We start from the raw sequence: 13,118 nt of genomic DNA, 5'->3' as shown, positions 1-13,118 counted from the left end.
TTATTTTATTTACAATCCAGAATTATGCCAAGAGCTTTGAGAGACTGGGTAGATTTTGTGCTAAATGAAGGAAAAAACAACCTTAGTAGAATTTTTGTTCCAGTTTTGTATTTTCTAAGAAGAGTAATTGATATGTTTCTGTCACCTTAGCTGTGAGACTGATTCAGAACTCTGACCTGATCTGCCTTTGTCCTTAGCTTTGATAGAGGTGAGTGAGACCAGGAAATTTCCGCACTGAAAATGTACATAATGCACTGGTACAGATTTTGAAGCTACATCAAACTTCACAGCTTAATGTTTTTTGAGGCTCTGTAGACTTCCTAGATTTCTCTTAGACAAAGCCTTTCTAGTTTGCATTTTAAATGCTGAACTGTCTTCCTGGTACCATGTCCCCATCTTTTCATAGTTCTTTTCAAGCAGACTAACATTTTTTCTCTTTAGTGCTGCCACATCAAATTTAATTACCACGTTATGTGCCTTAGAGTAAGAGTGTTCCCATAGATGCCTTTGAAAGCACAAGTGTGTAGACAGCCCAGTTCTGATAAAATTATTTTCAATTATAGCTTTTAATATATATTAAAAACCTCTAGTTATACTTTGGAGTTGAATCAGAAAGCTTGACACCCAAATCAAGTGCTAAGTGAGGAGCGGGGCTCAGACACAGTGCTGGGATACCAATGGTTCTCAAAGATCAGGTCAGCACACATCCACCTGTACGAACTGAGTTAAAATTTTGTCTTGAAAGCTTTTTTTTTTCCACCTGGATAGGAAAAAATCTTTTAGCCACTAGTGATACTTGTTATCATGTAAAGTGGTGACTGTCATTTTCTATCAAACTAAGAACAAACTTGCAACAAGAAAATCCTACTCTACCTTTTTATTTCCAGCTGCTTCAAAATTTAGAAACTTGATAATTAGCATATCTTAAGTATGCCTGCTGTAGGAAAGATTCACTATAAAAGAAATTCGTAGCTGCATTTGAAATGTATATTTACCTAATTATTTTATTTTCCCTCTTAGGAGATGGTGAAACATAAATATGTGCTAATTAAGTCCGTTTGTCCAGATGGATTGAGGCCAAATTTCAAGACTAATTTAACACCTGATAAAACAGTGACTTGAGAAAAGGATCCTTGCAGACAAGCCTGAAATGTAAGGATGATTTGATAATTTTCAAGAGAAAAAAAAATCATATACATTTTGCAAACAAGCTTCGCAAACAGGTCTGCAGAAATATAGGCTAAGGTGTAATTATGCTAGTCTATGTGACTGTTCTCACATGAACCTTCCCTTGGAATCAATAAAGTCAGTCATGCTTATTTCAGGGAGTGAATCATTGAAGATAAAATGTATAACTAATCAAATGATATAGCAGAATAAACAGATCGTTCAAGCTGCAAAACAGCACTTTAAAAATTGGGAGACTGTACCTTGAATTTGGTAAGTGCATAAACTGTAACTATTTGAGCTAACTCATATCTTTTTTTTTTTTTGTCGTTTTATCTCCATCAGTTCCTAAAGACATGAATAATTATGTGCATAATAGCTAGTCATAAGCACAAGCTCAAATGTAAAAGAGAGCTGGGAACAGAATCACACATTTCTGTAAATAAGCATTTTCTTAAGGAAGACACCATCCTCTTAACACTTAAATGATAAAATATATAAAGGAGTAAGTATGGTCTGTTGTGTCCATATAGACATTTTTAATAGTATTCCTCATCCTAATTCTATGAAGTGAGTGCAGATGAGGAATGCACTGCATACGTATTCTTCATCACTCCTAAAGGTGCTCAGAACTTAGTATTAATTGGATCATAATATCTTACTTTTTGTTACGTATTGCAAATCCTGGATTTCTTTCACAGCAGTATTCAAAATTGCTATGTTACCATTCCTCATAGAACATTGCAATGTAATCAGTGATGGAGTTAATTACACTCGTTGCCTTGCTTGGCTGTAGTAACTACTAATTTACATTTTTCTTTTTCTGTGTCAGAGATACAGATACTATCTTTTATCATACATTTCGGTTGGCTTTTTGTTCTCTGTTTACCAAGACAACTGGTCTAGGTCTCAGACTGGTAAATAATGTCTATTCATTACAATAAAATATTTCTGTTTTGTCACAATTATGTATCACAGAGCTAAAAAACATAGATGTTACATTGAAAAAAAATTACATTAATATCAAAACCTTGTCTTTACATCTGTGGGTAGTCCTCATCCCCGTAGTTTATCCTATGAATCAATTTCAGGATCAGAGGTACTGCAAACACAAAAAACATCTAGCAAGTTTCGGAGTGCTTCTCAGAAACAGCAGATTTTTGTGATGAAGTGCATTGCATGTTGACTGTATAGTACAGGCATATATTCATTGCCCATAGGCTACTCTTGCCTATACCAGCAAAGTAACTTAGATAGTGACTGGAAGTAGAAGGCTTCCATCTGATCAAATTAAAATTTGGGTGAAAACAGGGAGCAGTCTGCATGAATTGATGACAGCATTTCTGTTCCTTGCCTTCAGTTTCTTAATACCTCACCAATCATTAGACTACCTACATGCCTGTCACATAACTGGAAAGAGGACTTCATCCACCTCCAATAAACAGCACATGAAAGCTAGCAGCTACTGTGGGCACATCCAGCCTGCTACTTCTGTGAGGCCTGAGAGAAGTGGAGGCACTAGAAGCAGGCCAGATAGTCACATAAGACTGTTATAGCCCATTCTCCTCACACTAAGCTCTATTCATCTAAGCATGGCAATGACTGTAGCTGTCTTAAACAGAACTTCTACTGTCAGTGGAGTTTAAAAGAATAACCCTATTTTGGACTAAGAGGAAAGCAAGCTGCACTTTTATGGAGATTTCAATGTGAACAAAACAACGGAGACATCATTTTTCCAGTAACATCTTACAATTAGAGAACAATCATGAGCCAATTACTTTTAAATGTACATAGGAGAGCGTTAGCGGTATGTTTTCATAGCATACTAGGTCCTGGAAAACCGCAATGCAGACAGTCACACAGGATTGAAAATACAACAGGATTGAAAATACAGTGGGAGCTAGTAATCAAAAAAATGAAAAGTGACAGCAATGGCTGTAACTGAGAAATTAGAAAATGAAGAAAAGTCATAGGAAAAGCAAAGAGATAAGGAGAAAAACATGTTTGGGAGACTTACGATTTTAGAAGTTTTAAACAACAAACATGGTCAGTGAAGATATGCTGTCAATAACAATGCAGAATATGCAGAAGTTTTCTAGAAATATTTTATTTTCATTTTGGGAAAGTATGCTAGGTGACTATAATAAGGTCATGCTCCAGTATTTTCCACTCTAACAGCAACTAATGAAGATATTAAATGTCAGCTATTACAATGCATACTTTCAAATAAGCACATAGGGATGTGCTTGCATCCAAACTTTTTTTTTTTAAAGCTGCTTGAGGAGGTCTCTGTGTTTTTAATGCTGATTTTTATAAGTCTTCAGTCACTTCTTAAGGACTGGAAGAAAGCTAGCATAGTGTCAAGAAATGGCTATTTTTTATTTAGACTGTAGCAAGGTTTCAAAATAATGTTTCATAGCGACTTGAGACCCAGCTGGGGAGGTGCGTTCTGGGTGTGTTCATTGTAACGTTGGCTAGATTGTAAGGCTTCAGAGAATGGTTAGTATACAATATAGTCCACTACTGGTGGTTGGTTACTAGTGGTTTTCCTTGGGGCTCAGTACCAGGCCTGAAACTATTCATGGGGGTTGTAACATTTAATATCAAGTTTACTTCTTGAAAGATATTTGATCACAAGATTTTGATTTAGAAATGCAATAAATGTACTGAAATCTCTGTACAAGCAATTGCAATGTGCAGTTGGATCACAGTACAAATGTAATTCCCATTATTAGTCTCTATGCTCAACTGTCACAACGCTGGAAATCCCCAGTCACTGGGAATGAACTGGGTTGAGCCTGTTGCTCTCTTCAAAATTATTTTGCTATTTTTTAAAATTTTATACTCTTCTGTTGAGCTAGCTATTCACTCCCCACGTGCTAGTCTGGCTAACACAGAGATGCATTCACACTCTTAATGAACTCAGGAAGAAACATTTACACCATTGGTTTATCCATTCAACTGTCTATCTAAAGCTGTTTATCTAAAACAAAGGCCACCCTCTGGTCCGCTGGTGATGAGGTAGTCAGCTTTTTTGCAGCAGCTGTGGTTAACCCCATCCAATATTTTTCTCTAAGCTTAATAGGTCGTGCCCATCTCCACTGGGCTTTCTTTCGTTCTAGGAGTTTTTTCAGCGAGTCAATTCCACATCTAGGGTTTTAATCAGTCACAAGCATCTTCATTAACAACCTGGAAGATGGAACAGAATGCACTCTTAGCAAGTACATGGGTGACAACAAATGGAGGGGAGGGACTGATAGGCTGCAGGGCAGGGTTGCTACTGAGAAGGCCTTGAACAAACTAGAGAAGTGGGCTGACAGGACCGTTGTGAAGTTCAGCAAAGGTAATTACAGAGCCTTGTACCTGGAGTGGAATAAGACTGCAACAGAACAGTCTGGGATCTCACTTGACAGAAACCAGCACTGCAGAAGGGGAACTGGTAGAAAAGTTGAACATAAGTCAGCACTGTGCCCCCCCAGCTATGACAGCCTGCCTTATAAGAGGCTGTTTTAGAAAGAGAGCAGCCATCTGGGGTGCTGTGTCCTCTTTGATGAACTCATCTTTGAGATAAATGGAGCTATGCTCTTCTCAGGGATGACCAGTGGAAAGCTGAGGGAAACAAAACACAACAAGGGATATTCCAGAGATATAAAGAACAATATGGAATTTGAACAAATAATAGGACAGATCTCCCAGGGAGATTGCAGAATCGCCATTCTTGAAGATTATTCAAGTCAGCTTGCCCTAAGCAACCTGCTCTAACTTTGAAGTCAGCTCTGCTTTGAGAAGTGATTGGACCAGGTGACCTTATGAGATCCCTGTCAACCTAATTTACCCTATGATTCTGTGATCTAACCAGTAAAGGGGATCAGTCATTCAGTGCTCAACTTCCTGTCATAGTTTATGGACTTTCTTATACACAGTTTGACTGCTAGGATTCTGTTACTGCCAGAAATCAAAATGGAGGAAGGCAGATAAGATATCTACTTAAAATCGTCAAAATCATTAAACTTTTCTGCTAGAGAACTTGTATGAAAAAAAACAACTACGAACTCAACTACACAAACTCTACAGAAACCCTCAAAAATGTGAAGGAAATGTAGAGGTAGTGGCACAAATTTACGTAATATTTGACGTAAGTTCATATAGAATATAAGATTTTAAAAAAATCTTGTATTTGGATACTCCACATGTGAAAGATGCAGCTTTTGAAAACACTCTTCAGCTCTCTCAGTCAATGTTTTTAAATGCCCATAATGTCATAGAAATGCTTCTGTGTTCTGAACTCATCTTCAAAATGTTTCATTTTCAGAACAAACGGACTAATGTAGTCTTGAAAATAACTTCTCACCTTAAGTTTTAGTTACTATAGTATTACTAAGAACATTGTCATTCATGTTTATTCTTTTAAAGTAAAATATCCAATGTAACATTCAAAGGGTATCTTTACTAAAATCCTAAATGATTTGTGCATCATTTTTTCCTAACTATTGGTAGAAATGATAAATAACTGATTGTTGTAGGATTTTTTTTTTTCTGAAAGATAGGTGATTTGCTTTTGGCTCCTTCCTTTAGCAGTCCCCTTGTCCTATCCTTTGGTAGGGTGGAGCCAGGGTTCCTCTACTCATTTTTATCTATTTCCTTCCCACATGGGGTTAAAAGAAATGAATGTGGACTGAGCCTGTGTGTGTGTAATGCAAGAGAACCAATAGTGGGGCAGAAACATAATTGAAGTTAGGCCATATCATAGTCCTATACCTCAGTACATTCTTAAGCCATGAAACCGCTGTGGTTGTCATAAGAAGTTAAAGGAAAACTATTATTTGGAAGAAGGAGGACTTCGTTACCACTTACCTATAGAGTATAGTGGTCCTGGGATCAATTAGCTAGCATCGCAGTGACAGCTCTGAAAATTGAAAATGGACACAATAATTATGAGATTTTGAATAAATCGCTACTGTTTCCTGGTAACACTCAGACTATTATCTGGGAGTGGAACAAAAGTCAGTTGTTTGCTTTACAGTCTTAGTCAGAAGCATGAGTATTAAAATAGCTGTCGATGAGTTCACTTGTTCACTTACTGTCTCACTTTCCTGACTAAATGTATAATTCCTCCTCTGTATTTTTCCTTTTCATAGTCTAATCAACCAGTGGAGAATGAAGTAATAGGAATACTTATGGTCTCTAGTTAATGGTAGAACAATGAATCTGTCCTAGATATGATGTTCCAGATTCATTTTCATTGAAGAGGCTACAACTCTATCTCCTTGTATTTCCTGTATACTTTATGGACTTGGAGAAGCTAAGATAGGACAGGCTCTGTAGATGAAGTACACTATAGTTGGTTCTTAGCCAAAAACAACTTCTGACAAGCACTCTTGTGAATTTTTTCAACTGCAAAACCTGTGCAGTATTTGTACAGGGAGCAAGTAGTCTTATCAATAGTGCTGACTCTACCAGTGTTTATCAGTATTGTGCATGTTGGTTAAAACTAGTGTCAGTAAGTGAATGAACTCAAGCCTGAAACCAGCGTCTGCCCGTACCTCCTGTTTATCCCAGTCCTTATCAGAGAAGTTATAAAGAAGCTGTTTTTTCTGAGCCCATTTGGATTATAAAGAAGCAGCAAGAAATACCATGCTTTTATTACTAGGATCCTAGATACCTGGACTTTGTACATAACAAATCTCTGTTGGCTGCAACCTTTGCACAGCATAATAAATGCGTTTGCTGCGTGGCAATGAGCTCATAGAATTAGTAGCAGAAAAACAAAGAAATGTTTTGAAGTTAGTCATGTAAAACTACTCTTAAACACAGAAGGAACTGCTGCTTTATAGCAAGTGTATGCTCCAATTGATTTGAATAACAAAATTATCTTAATAGAGGAAAAAAATCTTTGTCTTTCAGTATTGTTAATTAATCGTATTTTTATAGGACTGTTTCAATTTCAAACTCAAACACGAAAGTTGTATATAAGCAAAAAAAAGTACCTTTTAACTAGAAAAGCAACTTAATACATGGCAAATGTAATGTCAGATGTACTTTGAAACACTTTTTGGAAAACCAAGATCAATCAGATAAAATAATTCAAATTTTATTATTTGTTTTTACCTAAACTTTTTTTTTCCCCCCTGAGAAAAACAGAGAAAATATGCACAAGATTTTCATAAATTTCCCCTTGGAAATTGTTGTTCAAATAAACATTTCCTGTAACTATGGTATTAGCAGTCAGAATTTTTAAGGGAACGGGCCTGGAAGAGAATTTCTTAAATCATCCAGGCAGCTAAGTACAAGTGGCATACATGTAATCACATAAACGAGTGACATAAATGGAAGACATTGGGTGCATTTTTGCATCACAAGAAAATTAAATGCTTTTGGAAAGCTGTCTCTAGGCTTTAATCTATTTTCATAGAATCATAGAATAAGAGAACAGCTTGGGTTGGAAGAGACCTTAAAGATCATCCTGTACCAACTCGCCCTGCCATGGGCAGGGATGCCACCCACTGGATCAGGTTTCCCAGGGCCTCATCCAACCTGGCCTTGAACACCTCCAGGGATGGGGCATCCACAGCTTCTCTGGGCAACCTGTGCCAGTGCCTCACCACCCTCCGTGTGAAGAATTTCCTCCTAATATCTACTCTAAATCACCTCTCTTCTAGTTTAAAACCATTCCTCCTCATCCTGTCAATATCTGATTAAGCAAAGAGTTGCTCTCCATCTATTATATAAGTCATTTTTAAGTACTGAAAAGCTGCAATGAGGTCACCCTGGAGTCTTCTCTTCTTTAAGCTGAACAGCCCCAGCTCTCTCAGCCTTTCTTTGCAGGAGAGGTGCTCCAGCCCTCTGATCGTGGCCCTCCCCTGGACCCTTTCTAACAGACCCACATCCTTCTCGTGCTGGGAGCCCCAGACCTGGACGCAGTGCTCCAAATGGGGCCTCACAAGGGCAGTGCAGAGGGGGACAGTCACCTCCCTCCACCTGCTGTCCACTCATCTGCTGATGCAGCCCAGGATGCAGTTGGCCTACTGGGCTGCAAGCACCTACTACTGGCTCATGTCAAGCTTTCATCCACCAGAACCCCCAAGTCCTTCTCCCCGGGAATGCTCTCAATGAGTTCTTCACCTAGTCTGTACTCAAGTCTGGGATTGCCCTGACCCAGGTGTAGCACCTTGTACTGCGTCTTGTTGGACCTCATTAAGTTTCTCTGGGCCCTCTTCTCAAGCTTGTCCAGGTCCCTTTGGACGGCATCCCTTCCTTCTGTTGTGTCAACTGCACCACTCAGCTTGGTGTCATCTGCAAACTTGCTGAGGGTGCACTCAATCCCATTGTCTATGGGGTCTATGCTTCACTTTCCCGTTTCTCTCCCCCATCCCAGAGAAGGAGGGGGGAGGGTGAGCGAACGGCTGTGTGGTGTTTAGCTGCCAGCCGGGTTAAACCACAACAGTTGTTAATAAAGATATAAAACAGCACCGGTCCCAGGACAGGCCCCTGAGGGACACCGCTCATCACCAGCTTCCACCTGGACATAGAGCCATTGACCACCACTCTCTAGGTGTGACATTCAAGGCAATTCCTTATCCATCGAATGGTCTGCCCATCAAATCCATATCTCTCCAATTTAGAGATCTGGATATTAGGTGGGTCTTATAGAAGTCCAGGTAGATGACATTGGTTGGTCTTCCGTTGTCAGCTGATGCAGTCACTCCATCATAGAGTGCCACCAGATTGGTCAGGCATGATTTTTCATCTGTTTTGTAATAGAAAAAAATGCAAGATATTAGCAAATTACTCTTTTTTTTTTTTTTTTTTTATTACAAAAGCAGTCCAGGCGTGAATTTCAGAAATATTAATTGCCAGAATTCAAACTAGCCCAGTTATTTTTAATATATGTATTATATAGAGAGGTAGTGCAAAATACTGCACATAGAAGTGGGCTGGACTAAAACAAAGCCTGAATTTCATCCATTTGCTCTCAAAGGGCAAGGTTAAAAAAAAAAAAAAAAAAAAAGACCTTCAGGCATATGAAACAGTGCAGTTGGGATTTTGGGTAACTAAGTTCAACGGAGTGTTTCATATAAATCTTATTTGGGCACCTGAGATTTTGTGGGTGCTTATTTTAGTGAAAACTTACTGTGGTGCTGAAAACGTTACATGTTCCCTGAAGCATCACCACCTTGGCTTTCCAGTGCCTGTCTCTCCTGTAAGACCATTTATGATTTACAAACAAGGCATGTCTATTTCAGCTCCTTTGGGAGGTCAATTCAATCAGTGCTCTCTCAGCACCTCTAATATACATGGACAGCATTTATTTCATCACACAGTACAGCAGTCACAGATAGTTTCATCTGAAAGTACATCTGGAGTAAGCATCAGACTTTTGTATAGCAGTCTAGAGAGTTAAACCAATTGTCCAGGAAATGGAAGTCAGAGTTTCCAGACTACTTTGTCCAGGCATGTTTCATGTGATTTGCTTAGCTTTCAGGTGACTGCTCTAACCATTAGCTGATAGATAAAAACGCAATGGGAACCAGTCACCACCCCTTGTACTAGATAATTTCCTACAGTCACCACCCCTTGTACTAGATAATTTCCTAAATTAATTTGAAGAACCTCCTATTTTTACTTCTATTCAGCTATTCTGTGGGCATAGCCCTGTATTTCATGCTCAGTTAAAATTCCTACCTAGATAAGAAGTCCTGAGCAAGCAAAGAATACCAGGCTAAGATCTGTTCCTTACAATGGTAACTAACAGGCTAACATTGTCTTTTAACAATAGTAATAGTGATAACATACTGATTCCTTCAATTAAAATCAGCTTTAAATGCATTTCAGAGAAATTAATCTTATGTGTTCTTTAATGGAAGACACATTGTAAATCTTGTGCTTTCCAAAATGTACAAAATAAAAGCAAAGAAAGAAATGGAGAAAAGCAGCAACCAAATCACTCAACAGAGTCAGGGAAGTAGAGAAGCAGCTAAACTTTCCTAGCAACAGCTGACAGTGTTGCAGGGGTAAGAAGAGATACAAGACACACCTTTAAGTTATTATTCTAGATATCTCTATTATGAGGAAGAGACACAGGAATAAGAATACGGTAGAGATGCAGGTAGTTACTCATACTACCCAGCCTCAGGTGCCTTATCTAGCTATTTTGTCTCCATTTGCAGATGCTCAGCAGAGAAAGATAAGAACCTCAAAAACATTGCATCTTTTCAGATGATCTGAAGATGCAACTGCATTCATTTTTTAGTCTCAATCCAACATGTGCTTCTGAAGCAAACCTCATCCTACTCTGCTTTGATTCGTATTTTCAAACTGTCTCAAAGTACACAAACTGGATTAATTTCAAATGAAATTAAAGCAGGGATGCACCTTAAGCTATTCAGTCCTAGTGTATATTCATTCTGTGGGAGCAAATTGAAATTAATCCAAAATCCACAAAAATGTGCATGCTCTGGCTATTAGGTCCTCAACATAAATAATTTTGTTCTGTGTGTCCACTCCTTTTAATCTGCAGTACTTGCTAATGAAAGAATATCTTGACTCACCCCCACCTTTCTACTGACTATAGGTGAAGCTAGAAAGATTTGTCAGGTCTGAGAATAGGTGGCTGAATAATCCCAGTCTCATTATTTTTTCTTATTTACTCATTAGCCACCAAAGAAGTCTTCAGCTGCTTATTGTCAATGTGTGACAAAGTTTAGTTCCACAAAAGTACTATATTTTAAAGTCAGACATATTTCTGCAATCAAAGTACCCTGTATCTTAGAAACAGAAAGCTAAAATAATCTCAAGTTACACAGAGTTTTGGACTATACTGGTGGTCAGAAAAGGTTAAAACATTGCAGCTTTGAGAAGCAGTAGATGTGAAGTGCAGATGGATCATAAGGGTTGTAACCAAATGTTGGTCCATTTTGGAATGACTAGTTGGGAACCCCAAATATTATACTTATTCAAATTAAATAGAAAGTAAATATTGGTGTTCAACCTTCAACTCAGATATACGCTCAATGTATTCTGGCTTAATTTATTTTGAAATAATTTAAGTCATTTCTTGTCAGATAAGCTGATCTAGCTGTCAACATACATATGCTTAACCCTAAGGAAATGTGGACTTAACCTGATGTTAGGTTTCATTTGCTGCAAGCTAGGAGTGAGCACATGGAGAACTACTCTGGCAGTTATCTGTTGACTAAACTTGTCTGTTTGACTAAACCTTTAGTCTGTTCCTAGTGGATAAGCATTCAACCATGAGAAAAAAAAATAAAGCCACTTACCTTGCATGTTATTACTTCTTTTCTTTGGGGTAACGGGGATTGATATGTTTTATAATTCACTATAGAGTAGCGGGAATGGTTTGTGGCTTAAATTATACTGAGCTGCAAAACCCAAGATTTTGAACCATGAAAACTAGTTCTGCAATTTAACAACTTCTGTACACCTCCTTTTAGATTAATATTGTGACACGTGCTTGCATTCAGAGAAACAAAGGGTTAATGGTGAGGATAGCAAAATAATCATTGTAGAAACAGTGGTCACCAAATAAATGTTTAACTAAAATAAATTTGCCCTAGATTTCTTTGGCAGAATAACCAGGACACTGAAAAGTACACAGTAGTCTTCCCAGCACTTTTTAGTCCCTTTTTTTTTGAGAAATTGAAGGTTTAAAGAGCTCAATTTTCTAAATATTTCACTTTCTATTAGAATTTGATCATGAGAAATTCTTCTTAGATCTATGGAGGGTTTTCTAGTAAAATTTTTCTGCTTTTGTGAAAGGCTTTTAGAAACTCACAAAATATGTGATGAATCTCAGTCTGAAAGATCCAACTTCGGAGGTTTTTTTTTGTCTTTTTTTATTTTTATGCTGCATCTTATCTATGAATCTTTGTGGCTTCCACATACTGTTGGAGGGAGCAGAAATGCAAACACACCACTGGGAGGGTTCATGGCAACATGGTACATGACAGCTTTTAGCAAAAGAGTTCTGGCAGAACTGTGAACCCAATAGACCCTGCCTGTAACTTTGGGTCAAAATCTTTATATTTCAGTAGCCTTTACATGCTGTCACGTATTCTGTGAGTAATTTGAGACTCTCAGTCCTAGCATGTTCTGTGCCAGAGCCAGTCCAACTTGGAGATCTATGAGTGTGTTGGCAATATAAAGCCAGACCCACCTTTTTTTTTTTTTTTTTTAGCTTAACCTCTTCCCCTAGATTATTTTTTTTTATTAAATGTATGAGTAATGAAGGCTTACAGGACTGAAAGATTTTTGAAGAACTTCTATGTCTCTTTGTGAACAAAAACTCAAAAGGGTGAAATCCTGATGCTCTTGTAGTTGATGGCAATTCTCCCATTGACTTCAATGGGGATAGGATTTCTTCCAAAGTGCACAGAGTTTTCTCAAGTCAAAATGTAAGCACACGGGCTTATTAACAAATGCACAATAATACAGCAAGCCAAAGGCAGTATAAATACTTAAACAGAGTGTGATTCTGTTTAAATGCCAGTAGCGGACTTACTTTTGGAATCTGTAAAGGATCCAGATGCCACAGCTATGATTTCTCACTTTCAGACATCTGGGTTCACCGATTGTTATTCAAAAGGAAATAATTAATAAAGAAAAAGTGGCAGAGTGGTGCTATATATGTTATGGCACAGGACTCTATAGTGATTATGAGCTATTTTTTAATGTTTTAAGTAAGCGAGAGATGAATTCTTTTTATATAATCCTTACTCCACCTTTTTCCAAGAGAAAGTGAAAAATAACAACTGGAGTTAACAGAACGCAGATGAAAGTATTTTTTGAAACTGTAATTTCAAAACATGAGGAAAGATGAAGATTTTAATGAATTTGCTTTCCATTTTATAGGTGTCTCTACAAGTCAGTTGGAATTTGCATATATGTTTGTTAGATACATGTCACATTACTGACTGTTTCCTTCATCGAAATAA

General features: G+C 37.8%; 1 long non-coding RNA gene across 1 annotated transcript; it reads right to left on the bottom strand.

Annotated features, from left to right (window-relative positions):
• Positions 1 to 1,319: 1,319 nt before the first annotated feature.
• On the bottom strand, positions 1,320 to 12,549 carry LOC308193441. Its single transcript, XR_013949636.1, has 3 exons — positions 11,445 to 12,549; positions 6,022 to 6,073; positions 1,320 to 4,356 (listed from the first exon to the last, which is right to left on the bottom strand). It is a non-coding gene; the product is annotated as an uncharacterized lncRNA (long non-coding RNA).
• Positions 12,550 to 13,118: the final 569 nt, after the last annotated feature.

The sequence above is a fragment of the Anser brachyrhynchus genome (assembly GCF_964034855.1).
Source record: "Anser brachyrhynchus genome assembly, chromosome: 3".
Classification (NCBI taxonomy): Eukaryota; Metazoa; Chordata; class Aves; order Anseriformes; family Anatidae; genus Anser; species Anser brachyrhynchus.
Note: the sequence above shows the minus strand (reverse complement) of the source record. Positions and strands in the feature narration are given on the sequence as shown.